The following is a 26420-nucleotide window of genomic DNA, read 5'->3' as shown; positions in this document are numbered from 1 at the left end:
CCAAAACAAAACAAAACAAAAACAAGTAAAAGACTTGTCTGCTTGTGAACATGAAGGAAAATCTCTCTACCAGGGGCATGAGCAGCTTCAACTTTACAAGGTTTCAAATATTTTCTCCTAGATGATTGTACCAATTTACACTCTTACCAGCAGTAGAGTTCTCATTTCCCTACACTCATCCACACTTGGGCTACCAGATCTTATGTCAGTCCTGTGGATGCCCAATGGGATCTCATGGTTGTAATTTCCACTTATGATACAAGTGAAGTTGATTCGATTTTCCTTTGTTACTGACCTTTCCAAATTGTCTGTTCATGTCCTTTGCCCATTTTTCTATTGGGCTGTTTCTTTTAGACATTTTAAGATCTTTTATGAATTTTTTCTTGGTTGTATGGGTTGCAGATATTGTCTCTTGGTCTATCGTTTTATCTTTATGCTTCGCATATGGTGTCTTTTGGCATAGAGAAGATTTAATTTTAACGTAGACAAAGTTATCCATCTTTTCCTTTCTGTTCTGCACGTTTTATACCTTGTTAAAGAGACCTTCCCTTCTCCCAGTATCGTAAAGCTGTCCTTCTATGTTTTCTTCCAAATGCCCCGTAGTACTTTCGCTTGTTCCCTGGAGGACTTTAGTTCATCTGGAACTTATTTGGAGGCCTGCTGTAAGATAGGGATCTACTTTATCTTTTCCATATGGATGGCCAATTGTCTCTGAACCAATTATTGAAGACTCGAAGACTTGGTGCAGTCTCCCCCACCCCCGGAACATTCCAAGCCCCCGCTCCGTAGTGGGCCGGCTTCTGGCCGCTCTTCCGCTCCACTGGGCTGTCTGTCTGTCCCCGCCTCGCCTCGCAGACTTTCTCTGGGAGCCGCTGCAGAGGCGCTGGCGAAAGCACCACCACCAAGAGTCATGCTCAGAAGGAATTTTTTTTGTTTTCTTCTCGCTCTCTCTTTTTTTAAGAGAACTCGGCCGCCTTCCAGCGCTGGCCGCCAGGAATCCTCTGGGCTTCTTTAGAAGGATCTGGCTCGCCCCACGCCCGCCCCCTCGCCGGCCTCGGCTCAGTTTCCCTCCCCTTTATTCCTCCCCGGGGCGGGAGGCCCGTTTCCTTCCGCTACGGCCGGCCCGGCTGGGGCTGTCGGAAGATGCGAGCGTCCCCCAGGAAGACCAGGAGCCTCACTCTTTCAAGGAGGGTCTGGCTGCTCCCTTTGAAGTTTGAGGGTGGGGTCAGAGCTCCTCGCGGCTCCCCTCCCCCGACAGAAGCGCTCCTTAAGAGCTGGCTGTCTTCAGAGGCTTTGCCAGGCCCTCCCCGCTGCTGCCCAGGTGAGGAGGAAGGCTTCAGAGATGAGAGTCAACTTGCCAGGCCTCCTCTCCTTCTGAGTCTGGAACGGCTGTTTACTTCCTTTAAAATAATAAGCTGTAAGCAGTTTATGAACACTTGTAAAACGTAAGTTTAATGTCAACCTTTTCTTATGATTAATAACAGTGTCCTGCTCCTCCTTTTGGTCTCCCAGAAGTGGGAAAACGTCCTTCAAATCCCAGTTTATAGGCAAACAGGTTAGAACGTGTGAATTTGTCTGAGTTGGAGAAGTTGCAATGTAAGTTTTTTCTAAGAAGCGGTCTCTGACAAGCTGGAGGCTCCTGCTAGTCTGTAGAAATGGGTCAGAAACTGAGATCCTCATGTACATGAGCAGAGCTGAACATAAATCCTCCCAGTTGTTGGCAGGCTGTGCTTTCCATTTCTGCTGAGAACTGACCTGTCCCTATTGGTTAAATGGGATGATGCACGAGCGCCTAGCACAGTGCCTGACTCACAGTAAACATCCAACAAATGTTAGCTGCTGTTATTATCACTGGATGCAATCGGAACTGAAGTATAGCTTGGCTGTTGCTACAGATGAAAGATCTTATTCAGGGTAAAAGCAAAATGAGTGATTGCTTTAAATAAGTTTGAAAAAGTTAAAACCTAATTATCTGTGATGATCGTACAGATTCAGTTTCAGATCACTCTTCTGTTGAGGTTGAGCACAAGGTTCATGGTCCTTCTCATGGGTTTCCCATCCACGGTCTCAAGGTCATTACCCATGGCTTGGTTATTGAGTGTTGCGTTTAATCTGCTTGGCTCCGTGTTCTCTGATCCAGGTCACGATAATGTAGTGGGATGTGGCATTCCTTTGTCTGAGGCCTTGGTCTGCCTCTGATAATAAATGTAGCATTTGTGAACTAACAAGTTTGTTAAATCTCCTGAGCCTTTATTGGACATTCTAGGTCAAATAAGACATTTTTTTGTATGCATCTTCATTTCTCGCCTTTTCTGGATGCCTGAGCTGCAGTATGCCAGGAGCACTGTTGTCTTGGGAGGTAGGGAGGCAGAGGTGTGAGGTGGGGAGATGAGGGTGTGTCTCGGGGCCTGGGAGGAGGAACAGCTTCAGGTCTCGGGACTGGAATCCTATGATCCCAGGGAGTTTAACTTTCAAAATGAAGCCAATGAGAAATGAAAACAATGAAGGCAGTTATGCTAAATTCATATTTTGGTTATGAAATAGAACAAAACAGGCTGTTTTGTTCTGTATTGTTTTCTCAGGGAATAGGAAAAAGGAAATAAGACTAACATAATCCTGTTTGTGGATTATTTACTCATGCTTTCATTCTCTTATGCACCTATAGTATGCAGGGCACACTAATATGGGCTGGGGAAGAAGTAACAGAGCCCAGTACTCATGGTCTTGTGGAGGAGATCAACACACAGCAAGGTTGGCACAGAGTGAAGAGTTGGGGTCCTAACTTGAGGTTGGGGGCAGGGAGAGGCCAGAGGACTGGGCACGACTTTTGGAGGAGGTGGTGCCTGGCCTGAGTCTTGAATGTCTGGTAGGAACTGGACAGGTGGAGGGGGATACAAATCAGTAAGAAGAAAACACTCAGAAGAGAATGAGTAAAGGGATAAATGGTTCATGATAAATAAAATTATATAAATAGATGCTCAGTCTCACTAGTAATCAGAAAATACAAGTTTAAGGCAAAAAATTAGATGAGCAAAAATTTAAAGATTGATCATATCTAGTGTTCATGAAGAGTCGGAGAAATGGGTGCTTTTATACACTATTTTCATACACTGTTTGTGGTAGTATAAATGGATACATTCTGGAGGGTAAACTGGCAGTACTCTTGATGTATAAAATGCATATAACCTCTGACCCAGCAATGCTACTTCCAGGAATCGCCTTTGTCCCTGATGATACATATGGTAGGACATGTGCACAAAGATATATGTACAGGAATGTCAGCTGCAGCAGTGTTTGTAATGGGGAGAAAAAACCTAGATGTCCATGTGTCCATCAATAGGGGTGTGGTTAAATAAACTACATATATCCCTATTAAGGAATCAAAGGATCCATTTGTAAGAAATATAAGGTAGAGCTATCATCAGCATGGAAAAGTGGCCAACACATGGTAGGTGACAAAAATAAGTTACAGAACAATACACATGGTCTCATCCCTTATGCCAAAATTAAAATGAAAGTTTGTTTTTTTTGCTGAGGAAGATTTGCCCTGAGCTAACATCCGTGCCAATCTTCCTGTGTTTTTTAGTATGTGGGCTGCCAGCACAGGATGGCCGCTAACAGAGTGGTGTAGGTCCACGCCCGGGAACTGAACCCAGGCCACCAAAGTGGAGTGCGCTGAACTTAACCACTAGACCACTGGGGCTGGCCCAAAATGAAAGTAATTTTGAGTGCATGTGAAGGGAAAAAAAGTGTGTGTATGTGTGTGTGTTGAGGGGGTTATGGTGTGGAAGAAGCAGCATGTGTACAGGCTGGATGTGGGAGATGGCATGTTGAGTTTAGGGTGAAAGAGGAAAGTTTCAAGCAGTGAACTGGAGAAGTCAGCAGGAACCAGACCTGGATGTGCCTTGCAGAATAGGAAGCCGCTGAAAGATCCTGAACGGGGCTGGGACAGAATCTGATCTGCGTTTTAGAAGGATCCCTCTGGCATCAGTGAGAGAGGCATGCTGGACTGGAGCAAGAGGCAAGGTTACTAGCCAGGCCTGAAATGAGGAGGACCCTGCTCAAGGATGGAAAGGAGGGGACAGATTCTAGAGACACTGAGTAGAGAGAGTCTGCAGGCATTCAAGAGCACTGAACATGTAATGGGAGTGAGGGAGAGGGAGGAGTCTGAGCCGACAGATTGCAATCTTGCAACAAAGGTAGGGCCATTTACTGAGACACAGGAAGTTCAGGAGGAGCCCGTATGCACAGATGGAGTTGGAGAGGCCTGAGGAATATCCAGATGGAAGTAGGGGTCCAGCAGGCAAGAGAGAATATAACAGGCTAGAGCCAAGGGGCAAGGGCTATGTGGAGAGCCAGCCACACTCAGGTGGCAGTTAAAGCCATCAGCATGAATAGGGTCACTCAGGAAGAATTCGTGGTGTGGGATGGTCCTAGATTGGAAGAGGACTGGAATAGAACCTGATAGAATACAATACTTAAGGGGTAAGAAGGAAGATTGTATTGCGAAGAAACATAAAGGAGCCAGCAAAAAAGCAGAAGAAAAACTAGTGTGTCTGAGTGAGGTTTGATTGGCCGCCCTCTTCGCTCCTGGCAGAGCCCTGATTTTGTTCTGCATTCCACCCTTCTTCCAAGTGGTCCAGTAGTAAATCCTAATTAATCCAAGCCAATTATGGGTATCATAATTTCCTTGCCAGAGACTGATTTAGGAGAGGATATAGATTCAATTCGGGTCAATGAGATGAGTGGAAAGACTTCTGTGGGTTTCTGGGGAAGGTCTCCTCACTGGTTAAAAATAGACATATAGGAAGAGACACATTCTCCTCTTCAGCTGCACGTTGTCACGTTTGGATATGGCACCTGGAACTGCTATAGTTGTCTTTTAATTGTGCACAGAGCATCTTGAGGATGAGCCATCCTGTTGAGGCTAGTAGAGCAGAAAGATGGAAGGCACCTGGGTCCCTGATGACAATCCTGAGCCATCAAATTAATCATCCCTGGAGCTGCCCTTATCTGGACCTCTTAAATATGGGATATATTTTTCCTGATGGTTTAAACTATTTAATTTAGATTCTTTTTTTACTTGCAGCTGAAGGCATAGCCATAGAGGAGGATCCTGCAGAAGCCTAGGAAGGAGAATGTTCCACGGAGGAAATGATTTGGCATCTGAGGCTGCAGGGAGATGGAGTAAGATGGAGATGGAAAAGGGTCCTTCGAATCTGGGGGCCCATTGGTGACTTTGGTGAGGATAGTGACCTGGACCATGAGAATAAAAACCAGATTGCAAAAGGTTACTTACCTTATAATAGTTTGTATTAATGGACATTTGAGGAATCATAAAATTGAGACATGAATGGAAGATAAGGAGGTGTGGGCAGGGAGTAGAGACTTTAAAAAACAGGGGTTTCAATCTGGGGTTCACAGATCCCCTGCAAGGGATCTATGGATAGAATTCAGGGGATCCATGAACTTGGGTGGGAAAAAAATTTTGATTTTTCACTCACTTCTAACTAAAATTTAGCCTTTCCTTCAATTGTGACTATAGGCATCACACTTCAGTAGTATTAGCAGTGCCCATGACTTTATCATCTGTAAAAATCACAGCTATTTTTATATCACACTAGAGTTGCTGCAGATGTAAAATATTGTTTATAATCATCACTACTTAAAAATGTGGGAGTCATCAGACCCACTTCAAGATCTTATTTAATGCAGTAATAAGGACACACAAAAATAAAGATGCACATGTATTACTAAGTCACAAATTTTAAAAATATTTTGTAACAACTGTATTTCAATATAATTGGTTTCACGGTCATCCTCTGTATGTTGTTATATGCATTCAAAAACATTATCCACCAGACTGCCAAAGGCATCGTGGTGTGAAAAAGGTTAAGAATTCTGGCTGTAAAGGAAAAGAGAGAAAGGAAGACATACAGCAAATGGGAACGTAGTGTCTGGGAACACTGCTTTTTAGAACAGAGGAGAGGCTTCCGTGTTGACATAGGGAGGGGACAGAGGGGATTTTGAGAACCCAGTCCCCGAGGAGGCTGCAGCTTTTGAGATGCAGCGCTCAGGTGGAGGGATTAACTACAGGAAGGAAACTTTTCCCACAATAAATGAGAGGAAAGGATGAGTGTAGATAAAAATAAGTGTTTTAGTGGGGTGGGAGTCGGGGGCAGGAAGTTGACTGGGCTTCTGACTGATGGCTTCTATTTTCACTGTCAAGTAGGAGTGAAGCTATCTGCTGAGAGTGAGAATGAGAGGGGAGGTGATAAAGGTAGGGAACAGAAGAGAGGCTGATAAGGCCAAGTAGGACTACCAGCCCAGTGGGTGGAGAGGGGTGGGGCAGTTAGAGAAGTCAAGTTGTCATGGCAACAGTCTGAGTGGGTGTGCTCTGTCTCCAGCAGTGTTGGGCTGCCAGGGTATGGGAGTCAGAGGGCAGAAAGTCAGCTAGATCCAGGGCTGGGGTTCTACCCGGAGGACAGGTGAAGATCAGGGAATAAAGGAGGGATGGATCATATTGTCCAGGCTGAGTGAAGAAGAATGTGGAGCTAGGAAGTGGCTGATAGTTTGGAGTGAAATCGACATTAGGAAGAAGAATAGGAGAAAGGGAATCAGGAAGTGGTGGTACAGGAGTGAACCAGTCAAGTTTAAGGTTAAGGATTAGTTCGTGGGATGGCCCGTGCTGAGGTCTGACCATAGGGTGGGTGACAAGTAGAGAAGTAGTACAGGGCATTGGAGGTGAGGAGATCAAGGAACAGCCAGTCCAGTCAGCACCATCCGTATGGATGTAAAAGCCACCCCGGGTGAAGGTAAGGCTTAGAGTGGAGAGGAAAGTGTGGAGAATGAGGAAGAGTGATTAGAAGCAGGTAGATCACTGGAACAAGTAGTAGAAGAGTGTGGCGGTGGGTAACATGTGCCTCAAAGGAGGAGGAGAGCCTTTTCAACAAGGTAAAATAGTAATTGTTTAAAAGTAGCAATAAGGAGATAAAAGAATGCCTACCCACCATGAAGTGGAGAATGGGGACTCATGCTCCAGCTGTGTAGCCAGGGCTTCAAAAAATAACTAGCCCTCGGGCTGGCCCCGTGGCCGAGTGGTTAAGTTCGCGCGCTCCGCTGCAGGCGGCCCAGTGTTTCGTTGGTTCGAATCCTGGGTGCAGACATGGCACTGCTCATCAAACCACGCTGAGGCAGCGTCCCACATACCACAACTAGAAGAACCCACAATGAGAAATATGCAACTATGTACTGGGGGGCTTTGGGGAGAAAAAGGAAAAAATAAAATCTTTAAAAAAATAAAAATAAAAAATAACTAGCCCTGGGGCCGGCTCCGTGGCCGAGTGGTTAAGTTCATGAGCTCCACTTCGGTGGCCCAGGGTTTCGCTGGTTCGGATCCTGGGCGCCGACATGGCACTGCTCATTAGGCCGTGTTGAGGCAGCGTCCCACATGCCCCAACTGGAAGGACCCACAACTAAAATATACAGCTATGTACTGGGGGGATTTGGGGAGAAAAAAGCAGGAAAAAAAAAAAGTTTGGCAACAGTTGTTAGTTCAGGTGCCAATCTTTAAAAGAAAAAAAAATAACTAGCCCTTATTAAAGAGGCCGGAGAGAATCATACAATTTTGGACCGGACATGATCTAGCACAGCAGTTTCCAATCCCAGAAGATAGTCCCCTCCCCAGAACCCACCCCAACCAGGAGGTATTTGCAAACCAGCAGAAGCCTATTTGGTTTTATCACAATGATGGGGTGGGAGATGCAGGCATTTGGTACCTAGAGATCAGAGATGCTAAATAGTCTGCGGTGTACAGGATACTCCCACGCAGTGATTAATTGTCCTGCCCCAGATGCCGGCAGCGCATCTCGTACACTTTATGCATGAGGAGACTCGGGTTCAGGGAGCTGAGATATGTACTGAGGTTTTGGAGCTTCTGTAGTCTTGCTATTACAGTAAGACCTGTGTCTATATCTGAGGATGAAGGTAAGGCTTAGAGTGGAGAGGAAAGTGTGGAGAATGAGGAAGAGTCATATCTGAGGTCACTGTGGTAGACAATGTTGGTTGGTGAGTCCAACCCCCTCTCCCTAGTCACCTCCCAACGATTGGCCTGTGGTTGCTTCAGTTCTGGCCAGCCGAAGTCATGGAGTGAGACTCCTGGGAAAACTTTTTCAAAAGGGCAAGTGCAGCTGGATGTCCCTGTCCCTTTTGCTCTCCTCCCTTCCTTCTACTTGGAGCTTGATTCAGCAGCCGTTTCGTGCCTATGAGCGCAAAAGCCGCACATTAGTGATGGTGGAACACAAAGATGGAAAGGCCAGGTGTCGTCCTTGATGGCTTCCTAATAGGTGCCTCAACCCTGGACTGCCCACGTCTGGATTTACCAAGTGAGAAAACCGGATACTGTTTGTTTAAACTACTGTTAATTGGATGGTCTGTTAATTGCAGCTGAATACATTTCTACCTGATAAAGTCACAGGGCCAGTTAGTAACAGAGCTGGGGCTAAATCCAGGTTTTCTCTCTCACAATCTAGTATTCTTTCCTTGACAGCAGTGGTTCTCAAAGTGTGTTCCCAGACAAGCAGCATCAGCCTCCCCCAGGAACTTGTTAGAAATGCAGAATTTGGTACCCTGCCTCAGACCTTCTAACTCAAAACCCTGGCGGGTGCCGGGGAAAGAAACAACAATCTGATTTAACAGCCCTCCAGGTAATGCTCATGCACCTAAGTTTGAGAGCCACTGCTTTCTAGCTATGCTCTTCATGTATGGTCCTAGGCCAGCAACATCAGCATCTCCTGGACGCTTGTTAAAAATAGACCTTCTCAGGTCCCACCCCAGATATGCTGAATCAGAATCTGCAATTTCAGGAGATCCCTGGGCTATTTGTATGTGAGTAAAGTTTAAGGAGCACTGGTCTACACTATGCTGAATTGACTCTTTTTATTTCTCTTATTGAAGTAAGAGCACTGAAAGGATAGACACATAACTAACCAGGCTGAAATTACACACTCGGGATTCCGTTATACACTTCACATAAAATCTAAACATTTTAAAATTTAGAAAGATATAATCCACAATTGAACTTGCAAGCTTTTGATTTTGGACATTTAAAAACTTATAAAAAGCAGCAAAGATTGTATAATTGCCTCCTGTGTACTTCACAACTGATTTTAAATGAAAAATTTATCCCAAGCATAAATTTGAGACCATTCTTTAAATCACTTGAATGCTAAGGTAAATTTGTGTATGCCACCCGTGCCTCTATAAAAGAAATCACACAATATTTTTAAAAATAAATATGTTTTAGGTGCAGCCACTATGGAAAGCAGTTTGGAGTATCCTCTGAAAATTAAGGATAGATTTACCATATGATCCAGCTATTCCACTTCTGGGTATTTATCCAAAGAACTTGAAAACACAAAGGCATAAAGATACTTGCACCCCTATGTTCATTGCGGCATTATACACAATAGCCAAGACTTGGAAGCAACCTAGGTGCCCATCAAGGGACGAATGGATAAAGAAGATGTGGTATTTATACACGATGGAATACTACTCAGCCAGAAGAAATGACGAAATCCAGCCATTTGTGACAACATGGATGGACCTTGAGGGTATTATGCTGAGTGAAATAAGTCAGTGGGAGAAAGTCAAATACCGTATGATCTCACTCATAAGTAGAAGATAAAAACGACAAAAAAAAAACACAGCAAACACATAGCATTGGAGACTGGACTCTGGTTACCATTGGGGAAGGGGGAGGGGGGAGGGCAAAAGGGGTGATTAGGGTCACATGTGAGGGGATGCACTATAATTAGTGTTCGGGTGGTGAACATGATGTAATGTATCCAGAATTTGAAATATGATGTACATCTGAAAAAAATAAAAATTTTTAAAAATGTGTTTTAATATCTTTATACCCATTGGAGGAAGGATGGGGCAAATTTTAAATTTTTTATTTTATATGTTTTTTGCATTCTTTTTTGTTTTTATGAGGAAGATTTGCCCTGAGCTGACATCCATTGCCAATCTTCTTCTTTTTAATTTTTTCTTGAGGAAGATTAGCCCTGAGCTAACATCCACATCTTCCTCTATTTTGTAAGAGGGATACTCCATGGCATGGCTGATGAGTGGAGCGGGTCCATGCCTGGATTGGAACCCCCAAACCCAGGCTGCCAAAGCAGAGTGTGTGGAACTTCAACCACTTGGCCACGACGCCAGCCCCCTTTGCACCGTTTTTTATACTGCTTATTGGAAATATGTATTTCCTGATGGCATTTTCATGTCCTTGTTCATGTCCATGTTATCCCTAATTGCCATGTCCATTCTCCTATTTGCTAACAGCTACAGTTTCAGCCATAATATATATGACTTTAGCTCTCATTTCAGTCTGCCTCAGAAAGACGTTTTGCTAGGAAAGCTTGCCTTAAAATGTATTTAACTTTTAAAAAAATATGTATATATGTTTTTTTTTAGATTGGCACCTGAGCTAACATCTGTTGCCACTCCATTTTTTTTCTTCTTCTTCTTCTCCCCAAAGCCTCCTAGTACATAGTTGTACATTCTAGTTGTAGGTCCTTCTGGCTGGGCTATGTGGGACGCCGCCTCAGCATGGCCTGATGAGCAGTGTCCTGTCCACACCTAGGATCTGAACCGGTGAAACTCCAGGCTGCCAAAGCAGAGTGCACGAACTTAACCACTCAGCCATGGGGCCAGCCCCTCTATTTAACTTTTTTATCTTGTACTTTAAATGTGCTTTCCATAAAAGTAGCTTTTAGAATGATAGGAATGTTCCTATCATTTTCATTATCTGTTATAGTTCTTTTTGTAGAATGGAGGTTCTTTCTATTTGCCTTGTTGTCACTGTCCATGTTGCCGATGCGAAGGATGTTGACTTATTGGAGGTACAGTGACAGCACGCTAGAGCTGGATGGGACGTGGAGATCATTTATTAATTAGGCCTTCCCAACCTTTCCCCGCAGTGTTCACATAGAAAATGATGACGTTGTACAGCCGCCCAAGGACAGGGAAGGGAAGAGGCAGTTCACGCAGGAGGGGCTGCCTGGAGGCTCCTCTCGCAGACCAGCACACCTATAGCCCGTGTTAGGCACCCTAGTCTATTTCAACTTTTCATGAAGGAAGAAACTGAGGCTCATTTCTTTTATAAGGCTCATATTCTTAAATAAGGCTCATATTCTCATATATGCATGATTTTAAAATAATAGTATTATTGTGCGTGGTCTGTATTTTCCTTCATTTTATTGTGAAAGTCATATTTTTTTCCTCCTTTTTACAGTAAACATGATTTCTGTTTAACTCATGATCTATTTGTGTTGATGCTTTCATCAGAGTTCCTTTTTAAGATCCTATTGTGCTAGCCATTTGTGTTTCTGTGCCTTTACAGATTTATTTATTTATTTATTTATTTTGGTGAGGAAGATTGGCCCTGAGCTAACATCTGTGGCAATCTTCCTCTATTTTGAATGCAGGGTGCGGCCACAGCATGGCCTGATGAGCGGTGCATAGGTCTGCGCCTGGGATCTGAACCCATCAACCACAGGCTGCCGAAGCACAGCGTGTGAACTTAACCACTAGACAGTGGGTTGGCCCCTTCACAGATTTTTTTTCAGATGAAATTTTAAAATGTTTCGAATATGGTAATAAGATATTATATTTCCTACTGCTGCTTTAAATGTTATATTTAGTAAGTCGATCTCTTTAAGTATTTGGGATTAAGTTCTTATTCCTTTATTTCGAGAGCTTCCGTTATTTTTATTTGTGTGTCGAAATTTTTGGTCCATTTTGACTCTATTGATGTTTCTTATGCTATCAATACATGTCTCCAGCTGTGCCAGGCTAGTGTATTTGGCTAATCAAAACTATTTAGGAGATTATTAAAAATTAACTTTTGACATGGTTTTAGTTTCCTTCTCTCTGTCATTTGGTTTGTTAAATCAACACCACAAAATTTTAAGAATAGTTGTTTAGCAGTCTAATTGAAAATTGGAAGCTCCTGCCCTATATTCACCTTATAGCAGTTTTTATTAATGGTTTTTGTTTGTTTGTTTGTTTTGGAGCTCTTGTTTTCTTAGTCCTGGTCTGCCTGCCCCTCTGGCTTCTTACCTCTCCAGTTTAGCTGTTGACTCCAGGGCCCTGCAGGTCTCAGACAGTCCCTTTGTGCAGGCTCTCGGGGCGGGTCTGTGACTGTTGTGAGGATTCCCGAGTGAGAACTGTCAGAGTTGCTGCCCTTGCTTGCTTCAACCCCATCTGTAAATTAGCGAGAGAAGCAAGTCAGCAAGTGCGTTTTCTGGATGGACCAAGACCAAACAGGTTGAAACAGTGCTCCCTGGTTGAATCACCCTGAGATCAAATAAGGAGTCGATGAACCAGGGAACCCTGGAAACAACCTATGTCCACCTCCCCTGCTGTCGTTCCTCCTGGCTCAGGAGTGGTACCTGGCTTAAGGTGTTTTTCTGTTAATCACATGTCGAAGCAAAGTCATTCTCAAACTGTTCTCACGTGTTGGAATCAAAGTAGTTTTCATCTTATCTTCCCTAATCTGAGTTGACATCTGTGTGACGTGGTTCCTCCTCCTTGGCATATTTCGGAAGTGTCTGAGGGTAAAGAAAAAAGGATTTTATACTCTGGTAGCCTTTGCTTTGTTGATGTAGAGATGTCTTTTTCTTGGAAGAAATAAAATTGTCTTTATTTACAGGAGACACAAGACATGATTGTACGTAGAAAATCCTAAGGAATGCTTTTAAAAAGCTGCTAGAACTAAGATATGAGTTTAGAAAGTTTACAGGATACAAGGTCCTTATACACAAGTCAATTGCATTTTTTTAACTAAAATTTTTTTAAATTACTTTCTTTAAAAAGTAGTAAGGGGCTGGCCCAGTGGTGCAGCGGTTAAGTGCACACGTTCTGCTTTGGTGGCCTGGGGTTCACCCGTTCGGATCCCGGGCGCAGACATGGCACTGCTTGACAAGTCATGCTGTGGCAGGCGTCCCACATATAAAGTAGAGGAAGATGGGCACGGATATTAGCTCAGGGCCAGTCTTCCTCAGCAAAAAGAGGAGGATTGGCAGCAGATATTAGCTCAGGGCTAACCTTCCAAAAAAAAAAAAAAGTAGTAAAATATAAATAACATAAAATTTACCATTTTAACCATTTTTATGTATATAGTTCAGTGGCATTAAGTACATTCACATTGTTGTGCAACCATCAGGATGTCTTCTTAACAAAATTTTTGATCACTAAATATATATATATATATATAAAGGTATATATATCTATATATAAAGATGTATGTAGATATATATCTATATATATCTGATGAAGAATTGAAAATGGAATGGGGAAGCCTTGTATTTTTCTTCATTTCAACCTCAAGATAGAACAAAATCTAAGCGCTGAATTATACGTACAACTGACTTACCAGCCAGTCTGGATGTGGCAGTATCAGATCCCTCACACTACCTTGGGAAGACAGGAGAAAACTAATAAATATTTTAATGGGAGAGAACATACTTTATTCTATGTAAAGTCACCTCTACCAGGTTTTAAACATTATAACATCAAACATATTTATTGTAGTAAATATAGAAAATAGAGGTAAGAAGAAGGAGAAAATAGCAACCTGAAAGGATTGATGTTGACCTTTTAGGAATTCATAACTCAGTTCTTTCAGTACTGGATGGTTTAAATTGTATGAGCTGGTGCTTGAGTTAACTGTAAGTCACAATGAGCAGATTTGAGTTCAATAGCATCTCAGGGTAAATATTGAGTTCCTGGCAATAACAGATCAATAGGTTTTATTTCTGGTTTGGTTTGAAAGAAAACTTTATCATGGATTCACTTTATGTGTGTCTGGGTTTGTTTTTTTCCCTTCTAAATGATGTGTCTGTTTCATCAGCTGGTTAAGTGTGTGTATGGCACAAGTATACAGAATGTGTTTTCTGACCTTTGAATTGAAAGAGACTTGATTTTACCAGATGTTACTTACGCTCCTAGGTGATCATTAAAATTAGATAATGTAAAAATCTGATAATGAGAATCTGGCTTCTATTCAGTTTGAAAGAGAGATATTGGTGCCAAATGGTAAACCGCCAATGATAAACTCCTTATCTGCGCTAGTGGAGGGCTGGCATTGCACACATTTCCCTGAAGCGAAATATCCTAATGGCTTGTGTCCTTTTGGAATGCGCCACGATCTTAGAATAACAGGCTCTTTATCTAGAAGTCCAACCCTCTTATTTTTACAGACTCCTGTGCCCCTAATCAGACACAGGTGTTCCCCTCCCAGTTTTCCTCTCCTACCTTGTCCAACCTCCATTCTTGCCCTAATCACGCAGTACCTCGATGAGTTATTTACTTTAACACACAAACAATAGAGTGAGAAATTCTTCAGCTGGACTATATCCCGCTCATCTTCGTTGTCTTCAGCACTTAGCATAGTGCCTGGAACTTACTAGCTTCTCAATAAATATTTTTTGAGTGAATGAATGAGGAAACTGAGGCCCAGGGACAGGAAATGTCCTGTCCAACATCACAAATCTAGTTAGTAACAACGTTGTGAGAGGTAGGCTGTGATAACATTTTAATTACATTGCATTGCTTGAAAGCACATAGTAAGAGACCAGAATTGGACTGGATCTTGGAATTAAACTCTGGTGACAGATTATTCACAGAATTAGAAATTCCCATGATAATCTACAACATCAAGAGTTGACTCTGAGGTCTATCTTGAGAGGTATTTTTTTGGTACCTTAGAATGTTATTTTTCTTGCTAATGCTCTACTGGTTGGAATGATGGGTACATGTTTGCGGGGAGAGGAAGCCACCTTGGTTGTCTTTCCCACGATTGGGAAAGACTAGAATGGGAGAAGGCCCTAATCTATGGAAGAGCAGGGACCTGGTATTTTTTCATACCATCCCTGTGGCCAGTACACTCTGTGATTCTTTTCCATCTTTGAGGCCCAGGCTGATGGATACTGAGAACAGTACCATTTCCAGAACTGGAATCTAAGTGGGCAAGAGAAAAGTTTTGGGCAGTAGTTCTTTCTAGGTTCAGGAATCCTAAGCAAGAATGGGACACAGAGGGAGTGGGAATTCTCAGGGAAGACTAAGGTTAGAGAAAGGAAGATGGGTCATTTTCAAGTCTTTGGGCAAGATTTGGGACTGTTTGGCCCAGTGTTTTCCTCATTGACCAAACTGTCGTTGGGTGATTCCCTGAGTCTCTCTCTTTCTCCTCACTACCTCCTTCCGGCCATCTCTTGACCACAGCTGTGCTTCTTGAGCAACATGAGCCTCTGCAAAGTTGTTTTAGAGGAACACATTCAGGTGGCAGCTTTGTTTTGCACCGTGGGTGACCTTCCAGCTATGCCAGTTCTGATCACCCCCTTTTTCCAACTTACTTTGCAGGTCTGGGCTGGGAACTGCCATACCTTCCATTGATTTTTCTGTTTTGCTGCAGCTGTCTACAGATCCAGTTCATGATTCATGACTATTATTTGATCTCGTAGGAAGTAAAATACGTGTAGTCACTGGTTTGTCTCCATTCAGGTGCTTGTATAATGTATCCACTGGGAAGTTTTCCAAAGGATCAAATATCGGAAATTCAGCTACAACAAGCCATTTGGTTCCTGATACCGTAAGCTATTCTGTGTAAGAATCTTGGGATATCTTTTCTTCTGTCATGCATAAAAGGAATTGAAAAAAACTCATTTCTAGTTGCAGAAATTTACATCTCTTCCCCACTTTTTCCTCCTCTTTGAAAGTAATCTAGGATTAAAGTCACTACACTTCTGGTCTGGAGGCCAATGTGGTGAACACAGGAATTTATCCTGGGGTACACTATTATTTCATCGTGTGGCAAGTCTTTTAATGTCTTCTTGTCAAAGGAAAAGCAGGGAGTAGAAGCTGTGGCCTTGACATCATTCTTTCATTTGTTCAGCAAATGTGCTACACTGTGCTAGGACCTGTGGTAGATATCAGGGACACAGATAAAAGACGTTGTCCCAGCCCACAAGAAATGCACAGCCCAGCAGGGAAGATAGGGAAGTGAGTTGTTAATTGAAATACAGTGGAGTAATTGCCAGGAGAGCAGGAACACGGCGCAGGAATCCCTGAGGAACGTCGCTCTTGTTTTAGGGAAGGAGTAGTCGGCCCTCAGTAATTTACTCTTGTTTTTACCGTTGTTACATTTTTATCAGAAAAGAAAAATGTTGTTTTCCGTATAGATAAGGGAATTTTGCAGATAACCAGGCTTATCTCTCTAGGTCCCATAACTTAAAACATTTAAAAATTATTTTTGATGGAAATATTTGTAAAATGTATTCTTTCTGTTTTCTTAAATGGAAGATAATGAACAAAATTTACTCTTTTCTGGTGACTCCAGGCATGTGCATGAACACCAGCCTTTGTATGTGGCTGTACTGCCCACAGACTCCTATGGAGTCTGTTCTCCCCTAAGCCAAATGGCCTCTTCCTTGTGGCTTTTTGTAATTTTTGTCTCTTCTCTCCTTATCAGGATGATGGTGCTGGTCCTAACTGCTTTTACCTCGAAGTCCCTGATGGCCCTCTCCTTTCTTCTTCTGAATTTGTGTCAGTCTAGGAATTCGTACATCTAAACACGTCAGACTTTTGTTGAAAATAAGGGTAAGTAGACTATAAATCAAGACTTGACAGGCTCGCTTCTAGGTAAAGTGCATAATCTTGAATTTGTGAATTTGGTTCTCCAGAGGGCCCTCTTCTTTGGTTTTCTTTCTGTCTGGTATTTACATTCATTTGAGAGATGCTTCTGGTGCCCACCATGTGTCAGACACTGGAGACACTGCCATGAACAGGTCAGTCCTTGCCCTCAGGAAGAAAAAACAAACCAAAACCATAAAATAATAAACTGTGGGGACATGTACAGCAGGGAAAGTACTGTGTTGGTGAACACATATGGAGAAATCAGAAATCTTCATTGGAAGTGACTCTTCAGTGACCTGGAGGATGAGTAAGGAGCCAGCCAGATGAAGGAAATGGAGTGAGGAGAGATCCCAGGGGAAGAGACACATGGAGACAGCTGGGAAGGCGTAGCGTGACTGCTTGAAGGACCTGAAGAAGCCCAGGGTGGTTGGTTGGAATGAAGAGAGCCCTGGGGAAGTGTGGCGCAGAGACAGGAGGGGGCCAGTTCTTCTGGAGGGAGCATCTTCCAGGTGAGGGAGCAAGCGTCATGGCAGACGTCTGAGGAGCTGTTGCAGTCTCAAGAACAGCTGAAACATTTGATTCCCCAAATTCCCAGTGGCTCTTAGTCTTATTTGTCTAAGTACTATATGCTTTGGGGGGCCATTGGATCCGTCAGACTTTGAGGGGAACACATATTTAGAAAAATGAGTTGGATTACATGTATTGATTCTGTTTTATAGTAAAAGAAACATATCCATTAAAAATTTTTTTAAACATATCCATTTTTATATTTCCTCTATTTGCAGAAATTAGTTCTGAGGCAAAAGCTGGATAACTTTTAGGAGTTAGACTTTTCACAAACAGTTGTTTTTAAACAGTATTTTTTTTTAAATAAAGAGCTAAATTATATTTGGGGAATGTTAAAAGAGGATTTCTTATCTATATTATTTTCTACATATAGAAATAGATTTATGAAGTTTAGGCCATGATGTGAAAATGAATGTAGTATCTAATTGATTGCATAACTGCATTATCCAACTCACTGTATAGGGCATTAGTTCTTAAGCCAGCTATTGGGAAAATTGCCTTTTCTATTATCTTGCTTGAACCAGGGTTATATGCAGATTGGAAGTTGCCTCATAATTTCCTGATTTAACCTTGCCATTAGACCCAAAGCAATATTTTATTTTATCCATATTTAAATTCTTATAAAGGGGCACATCTTCATATCTGTGATAGATTGTTGCATTGGTGGCTCCTAATGATTCCTGCCTCCCAGTATGATCCCTTTGTGTAGCTCCCTCCCTAATTGACTCTGGGGTTGGCCATGAGACTCACCTCAGCCAGTGTGCAGGACACAGCACAGGAGGATAAGCGCTTGTGCACTGGGGCTTGCCCTCTTGGAACCCTGTCCTGGGCCACTCTGTATGGAAGCAGGTCTAGCCTACTGAACGTTGAGAGGTCATGAGGAGAACTGAGGCTCCCTACCCAGCACCAACTGCCAGACATGTGGATGAAGTCAACTTGGATCTTCCAGCTGTTCCAGGCGCCTGTAATAGCCCAAGTGAGCCAGAGGAGACTAGCAAAAGAACTGCCCAATCAACTCACAGAATCAGGAGAAACAATAAATCAGTGTTTTATGCCTCCGTGGTTTGTGATGAATTTTTATGCAGCAATAAATAACTGAAACAAGGTCCTTTTACCTTGTTCAAGTTTAACCTTAAAGGCAGGCTAAGATAGAATTATTAACAATGCTTGGGTGTTTTACTTTGTAAATTGCTCTGCAGGAGATGAAAAAATTTTACATATGGAATGGAAGGGCTTATTTTGATCTGCTGATAAAGTAAACTTTAAGTTAATAAGGCAGGTTAAAATTTACCGGATCTTTTTCCAATTTGAATATTGTTGAATCACGCTATTATAGATATTATGGCATATAAGTTTCTTCAAGATATTTTTCTCATGAAAGTAATGCATTTTGACTGAAGAAAAATGGAAAAGACTGAAAAATTTAAAAATAAAAAGTGAATCAAGCATTGTCCTACAATCCATATATCTATTGATAATCATTTTGTGTATTTTCTCTCAACAATTTTTCTGTGCTCCATTTAATATTTTTTCATATTTAAATCAGGCTTCCGGGGAGGAGGGCGAGTGTGGATATAAAAAGGTGGCACAGCGGAGTCTTGTGATGTTGGTACAATTAAGTATCTTGACTGTGGTGGTTGTTACGTGAAGGTGTGCATGTGATAAAATTGCGTTGAGCTGTGCACACACATGTGAGTGAGTCGTATATAACAGGTGAAGTGTGCATATGCTCTGCGGGCTGTGCCAATGTCAGTTTGCTGGTTTTGATACTGTACTATAGTTATGCAAGATGTTCACATGATGGGTGTCTTGGGGGAGGGTGCAGGAGACCTTCCTGTACATTTCTTTGCACTTTCTTGTGAATCCATCATTATTTCAAAATTAAAAAAAAATCAGTCTGTAGCGGAGTTTGTAGTCCTACTTTTGCCTTTAGATTTTCTTTTTTAACAGAAAGAGAATGTCCAAGTTTCATATCCATATGTCTTGATTACTTTCAAAAATGAACAAAAAAGCTATCTTGATATATTTTAGAGTTAACCGTTAATGAAGAGGGTACATTTCAAAAACATCTTTGTTTTTTGGAACAGTTACTGCATGAATGTCTAAGCATTCTATAGACTACAAGGGGTCATATTTGAGAGTATTAGGAAGAGAAATTACATGACAAAAGTATATTCTAACACTAACAAAATAATGTGCAATTTTGCATCTGGTGGACTAGACACAGAAAGGGGAATGTGGTTGAGCGTGGGGAGGAGGCCCTGGCTGCACCCAGTCAGGAACGCCTGTCCGAGGGCCTCGGGGGAGGGAAGGAAGCAGCCCGTTTGCTGAGCAGAGCTGGTCTGGGGCAGCTCAGGGCAGAGCAGGGCAGGCCACGGTTGGTTCCTGAGAAAGAAGTGATAAAGAACAGACTGTCAGCATGCCAGCAACAGCATCTAAGAAACCACCTTCAGAAAGGAGTGGCAGGACATAGACAAGAGTTTTGACGTCAGATTCTGCCATATTGGTTGCAGAAAGAGTTAGGGAACAGGAAGGAAGAGAAAGCAGGGAGTGGAGATGGGGGTGCAGTGTCCTTTTGGGGGAAAAGTCCAGAAAGGGCAGGCTGGTGGCTGGAGCTTCCCAGCTGGCCTTCAGGGGCTCCCCTTTGCTCCGAGAATAAAGTCCAAACTCTACATGGCATGAAAGGCCCGGCATGACCTGTCTGGTCTTGGATTACCTCCCTGACCTCATCTCCTGTCACTCCCCCCGAAACGTGCCTTCTGAGCCTTTGCAGCTTCCAGAACCCACCAGGCTGTTTTTAGGCTTCCCTCCTCTCTCAGGTGCTCTTCCCTTTGCCTACTATGCTATTCCCTCTGGACGTCAGCACGTTAACTGCACCCCTGCCTACAAGGCCCTGCTGGTTTCTCTCTGCGGAGCCTTCTGTCCTACTTGGGGTGGGCCACAACCCCTTTCATCTTCCCTCAGCCCCAGGTGGGCCCTGGGGGCCTCAACTGCCCCGTGTGAGCTTCCCCTCCCCAGCTGATGGGAAGGGAGTGGTGAAGAGAAGGGAACTCACCTCACATTCCCCTGCCCAGCCTGGGCCTTTGCACATGCCGGTCACTCTACCTTCTACATCTCCCCTTGGGAAGCTTTCCCTCAGAATTCAGACCCTGCCAAATGATCGGTCCTGTGTGACTCCCACACTGGCCTCCCACAGCCTTTCATTCTTGCAAACATTCAACAACTACTTATCAAACACACACTGTTGTGATCCCACTGATGTATGCTTCCCACTTGACCATCACTATCCTGGTTAGATGTCTTGGGCTGTAAATTTTTTGAGATTCAGGACCTTAACTTATTCACCGAGGTATCCCCAGTTCCTGGAAAGGGTTCAGGCACACAGTAAGCCCTTCATATATTTGTTTTAAGAACGAATAAGCTTTATCATAAAGGAAATTGGCTTCCAGGAAATTCCTAAATCCTTAAGGCTCGAAGACACGTTAAAGGTCACCTCATTCCTCTCCTAGGATCTGTCCGTTCCAGGCAAGTCAACATGCAGAATTGGCTTGACTGAGTTCAGGAGAGGAGGACTCATGGTCCACATGGCCACTCATTGCACCTGAGGACAGCACTGATGGTGTGGAAGTTCTTCCTGCTGCGGGGCTGGAGCCCCCCCTCCATGGTTGCCTCCACTGGTGCTCGTTCTGCTCCTTGGAGCGTCATAGAACGAGTCTCTCGCCTCTTGCGGTTGACAGCCCATCGTAAATTTGGCAGCTATTGCATCTCCTCCGAAGTTTTCCCTTCCAGGTGAGGAAAGACCATTTACTAGTTGTGGAATCCTGAGCTTTACTTTCCTCTGAGCTTCTGTTTCCTCATTTGTAGAAACTGGGATAAAACAGTACCTAACTACGTAGTTGTTGTCAAAATTAAATGAGCTCATATATGTAAAGTGCTTGGAACAGTGCTTGGTGCATATTAAGTGCTCAATAATAATTTCAATATTATTTTGTATTATACTACATAGAGCATTAAAATTGGACAACTTATATTTTGAGACATTTTATTTAATTGAAAAACCCCAGAAAAACAAAATATATGATCACATGCAAAAATTGTATTTGTGTTCAGCAGTCCATCTCTCGCTTTTTGAGTATTTGTCCATTACTTTAAGAATTTTGTTAAAATACTTCATATCCATTTATATTGTATGTTAATATATGTACATTGCATATTAATTTAAAATATTGTAAACATTATAAATATATATTGTATACTTATTATATACTAATACAATTAATAATTGTAGAGTTAAGTTAGTGTTAACTTTTTTGCTGTTCATGACATGAAAAATGAGTGAACTTGTTTCCTTGCTTGCTACTCTTGTGTAAATCAAATATAGCCACTTGTTTTTGAAATAACCCTAAACTCTCATGTCTCCCATAGTTTTCAGATAGAGAGTAAAAATCTGGGAGAAATAAGAATGTGTTGGTTTCTACCCCCAGAAAATAAGTTTTCTTCTTCTCTTTTGTTATTGGCATCTGTTTTTCATACCCACCTGACTGTCATCATCTACCTGTGGGCCCTTTACCTCTGACTTCTCTTCCTATTTACTCTTCTACTCATTTACACTTAAATATAATTGTTTTTTGTTTTTTTTTGACTGAGGAAGATTCACCCTGAGCTAGCATCTGTACTAGTCTTCCTCTCTTTTGTATGTGGGTCGCTGCCACAGCATGGCCACTGACAAGTGGTGTAAGTCTGCGCCTGGGAATGGAAGCTGGGCCACTGAAGCGGAGCATGCCGAACTTAGCCATTAGGCCACGCGGCCGGCCCCTTAAATGTAATTTTTTACCTTTACAATGTAAAATTTACATTTTAAGTGAAACATTTTACACTTAAAATTTATTTTTTCTGATCATAAAAGTAACGCATATCCGCTGTAGATGACTTGGAAAATGTAGAAAACACAAAAGGACACATGTAATACCAGTACCTAGATATAACCCCTATTATTTATGATACTTGTCTTCAGTCTTCTATCTCTATATTTTATAGAAAAAAAATGAAATACTACTGAATGCTTTTTTCATTTAACACTATATGGTGCCAATTTACTTTTCAAGCCAGTTCCAGACTCACCATCCTAAAATAGATTTCATCATGTCCCTTCCCAGTTCAAGAATCTACAAGTGTAACCCAGACAGCAGCAGTCCTCGGAGCACCTCTTAGACACTGGGTGTGGTGGGAAGAGTACACTGGTTGAGAGCCCGGGGACCGAGTTGAGTGTGTCCTTCACTTACCAGCTGTATGATCTTGGACAAGTTACCTAACCTCACTGAGCCCGTTTCCCTACAATGATACATGACAAAAATCCTACCTCAAAGGGCCCAGATAACTAATGCATGTCAAAGTGCATGTCAAAGTGTATAGCATCACTAATGCTATACAAATGGTAACGATGCTACATTCCTCCCCTCCAATAAAATTGGGAATCCCCTTAGGTAGTGCCCATTTTAATAAATGCTTGCCTAATCCATGAACAAATGAACAACTGTCTCCTAGGCGTAATTCAGCCAGGACCATTCATAGGTACTGCACTGAGATTTTTGGATCATTCTCCGGAGCGTTAATTTAGGGTGACCAACTGTCCTGGTTTCCCCAGGGCTGAGGGAATGTGGGAATTTTAGTTTTAAAATACAATCTGAGGGGGTTCTTGGGACTCAGAACTTTCAGTGCTAAAACAAGGATGATTTGGTCAACCTATTAATAATTCAGTAATGGATTTGAGGGGTGGAGGGAAGACCTGCCTCCCTCTGGATTCCACGGCCAGGGCCACTAATATAGCAATGCCAGACATGAGGAGGGTGTTTCTAGCTGAGTCTCATGGGGGTGTTAGGCCCTGACCGACAGACCTGCAGCTTTGCAAGAAACTCTATTTTACCAATTTACACTGCAGTCATCAGGTCCTAAGGAATTAAATTAAAATTGATAAATGATGGAATTAGTAAATCAGAATGTCACTTTAAAACGCCCCTGTTACTTTCCTAGGGTGGCTCCTTCTCTGCTTAAGATACCCAAGAGGGAGTGGAAAGTGAGCAAGTCGGGGAGGTGGGCATTACTGGAGGGTGTATCGTATGTTGGATTTTATTTGACTCCACTGCAGAGTGCCCACTTCTAGGAAGATCTAGAATGTTTGTGACTCATGGAGACCAGGGATAAGGCTTACAAGACTGACTCACCGACTCTGTCCAGCGTCTGGGCTTACCATGAGCTCCCACCCACCCTTGTGCTCGTCACTTCTTCGCCTTATCTCGGTACACTTTCCACAGTTATCCCTCTGTTTCAGATTCATTTACACCACTCTGGTTTTGGTTATGTGCTTCCTGCTACTAGATCTCTGTCTCACGCATGTTCGAGGGTCCCTGGGGTCACATCACACTGCACTGTTTTGGGAACATTACCTTTAATTGGCTCATTTTCTCTTATTCGTTTAGTCAGAAAGAGGTTCCTGTTCTGGGCTTGAGCATTCTGCTCTCTTTAGCTTTTCTGCAGCAGCCCTCGTCTCTCGTCCACGCCGGTTACTTCTGTGGCTTGCAGTCTCTCCAACCACAGGGATTTTTCACCACCAGCACCACCTGCTGCCCCACTTCCCAGAGGCCTCCTGCCCTTTCCACCTGGCCTCCTGGCTGCCCTCTAGCTGACACACTTTGGAGTTTGTTGCTGGCCAAGAACAGGGAGGGGCTGCGCAGTGGGGTGATGGGGGATCTGGAAATAGCCCTGGGGGAGGGGCCTGGCTCTGAAGCTGGCATTGAGGTGTTTGCGCTTATTACAGTCGGAAAAAGGAGCTATCTTTCCAGATCCAGTTCTCCTTCCCAGGAGGCACACCAGTGCAGGGTATTCACCCCTCTGGGTGGTGACCGTAGTACTATCCACATAAGACGTTTACTCTGGACTACCTGGGTGTTCCCTTCTTCTGGGGCTCCACATTCTAACTGCATCCCGCAAAGGAGGGCCCTGGGATCACTTGTGGCCTGGAGCCAGGCCAGCCGGCCACTCAAATATAGCAACCCCACCATATCTGTCAGCTCAGGATCCCCCCACTCAGCACCAGCCACTGGTACAGATGCCCCAAGTGACAAAAGGTTGGTCATCAGGGGCAAGGGTGATAAAGGGGAAGGAACAAGGCAAAGTCCCCAGTGGTGCAGGGGTCAGAGGTGGAGCTGAGAAGGGACCAGTTGCACACTGGTTTTCCCTGAAGTCATCTTTCTCCATACTGGGAGGACAAGCAGTTGGTTGATACTGACCAGGCTGGCTCTCCTGAGTCAGCCTCCTGCAGATCCTGGCAACTGATACTGACAAGCTCATACTTTGACTGTGGTGGTGACAGGCTTGTGGCCTCCCTGCCACTCCTCAGGCAGCTCAGGGCCTGGCTTCTGTCTGTTCTCTGCCCAGCAATCTTGCAAGGGTCCCCTTTGTTCATAAAGGCCTGGCCTGTATGTTGCTCACTCTGTTCACATCCAGAGCTTTATTAAGACAAATAGATTCATGGAAGGAAAAGTGTGTCCCCAGGCCAACAGTGAGAAAAAGGAAAAAAATCCTAATTGGCCCAAAGTTCCTGGGTACCCTTCAGCTGTGGGGAGCCGCGGACATTTCTAGGGCTGGGGCTTCACCTGCATGCTGAGCTCTGCCAGCCCAAATCTGTCTCATACACTGGGCATGACCCTCTGACTTTGGCCCCAGGCAGCCTGGGGTGGTGAGGGTAAGAAGGCAGGTCCCCAGCTATCCTGACCTGGGTGATGGGACCACTTTGCAGGTGTACCTGAAGCCAGGTGAGGCTGACATCTCCCTGCCCTGGGATTGCACTTGCCCTATCTACACTGGTGTTCAAGGTCCCACATCCTCTCAAATCCATGGGCCCATCCAATGGCTCCAGAAGACTCAGAGATAGGACGATTCTACACCAGCTGTGTAAGGTATCACAAAAAGCAGGATGTATAATGGTTAGGAACATGGATGCCAGTCAGGCAAATCAGAGTTTGACTCCAACTCTGCCATTTACTAGCTGAGTGACTTGGTAAATTAACCACTCCTGGCCTCAGTTTCCTTATTTACAAAATGGAGTTAATAATGTCTACTACCTTGGGGCTGGCCCCGTGGCCGAGTGGTTAAGTTTGCGCGCTCCGCTGCAGGCGGCCCAGTGTTTCGTTGGTTCGAATCCTGGGCGCGGACATGGCACTGTTCATCAAACGACGCTGAGGCAGCGTCCCACTTGCCACAACTAGAAGGACCCACAACGAAGAATATACAACTATGTACCGGGGGCTTTGAGGAGAAAAAGGAAAAAAATAAAATCTTTAAAAAAAAAAAAATAATGTCTACTACCTCATAGGGTTGTCATGAGGATTAAACAAAATACTGTGAAGTATCAGCATGGTGTCTGCAGGCGTGTTAGCTGCTGCTACTACAGTCCTCACCTTTGTGGGGTATAAGGGCCTCAGAGGGGCCCTGACAATCCACCACAGTCAGGGATCACCTGCTTTGCCCTTTTGATCCTGAAGATTTAGGCCCCTACATATTTACTACTTCCTTGCAATCTTCCACCAGAAGTGGAAGGCACTGGCCCTTTAAGTAACTGAGACCACCTGAGAATGGAATTATGGCACCTTTGCTACTGGCCCACTTTTGGCTAGGCTGTGGATTTGGTCTCCTGACTTGACTGTCCTAGACCCCTGCTGCCTGACCAGTGGCTCTCCTGGCCTGGCTCTCTGGCACTGCCCCAGTTGCAAGATTAAAAGCACTTGGGCTGACTCTATTATTGCCCAGGGTCTGGTGGCGGGGGTGGTAGCCGCAGGCCAGCTGCTGTGATGACTAACAGGACACTCTGATGTGGATGTGAAACTGGCAGAAAGGTGACCTGATACAGGGAGGGGTGGGTGGGAACTGGGACCCAGAATGTCAGATAGAGAGCAAATCTTTGGGCCTTTTTACACTGGTAAGGAATTTCTCAGGTGGCTCAACCGCACCCACGTTCTCCAAAACTAGGCAGGAAAAGGAAAAGCTGGGGAGGCTGTTTGCTCAGGTTGAAGATGTGGAAGTAGGGGAGGACCCTGCCAGAGTGATGGAGAAAGAACAGGCATCCCCATTCCCCAGGTCTCCAAGCCTTCAAAGAGATGAGTGAC

General features: G+C 43.7%; 1 long non-coding RNA gene across 2 annotated transcripts; it reads left to right on the top strand.

Moving 5' to 3' along the window:
- Positions 1-819: 819 nt before the first annotated feature.
- LOC106826283 (uncharacterized) lies at positions 820-21653 on the top strand. 2 transcript variants are annotated; one of them, XR_011493848.1, is made up of 4 exons: positions 1088-1445; positions 5090-5242; positions 16529-16656; positions 20769-21653. It is a non-coding gene; the product is annotated as an uncharacterized lncRNA (long non-coding RNA). The 2 variants fall into 2 exon arrangements; XR_011493849.1 differs by lacking the exons at positions 16529-16656; positions 20769-21653 and adding an exon at positions 9305-9900 and having other exon boundaries at positions 820-1445; positions 5090-5290.
- Positions 21654-26420: the final 4767 nt, after the last annotated feature.

This window comes from Equus asinus, chromosome 13 (genome assembly GCF_041296235.1).
Source record: "Equus asinus isolate D_3611 breed Donkey chromosome 13, EquAss-T2T_v2, whole genome shotgun sequence".
NCBI lineage: Eukaryota > Metazoa > Chordata > Mammalia > Perissodactyla > Equidae > Equus > Equus asinus.
The sequence above is the reverse complement of the archived record's forward strand: the minus strand, read 5'-3'. Positions and strand labels throughout refer to the sequence as shown.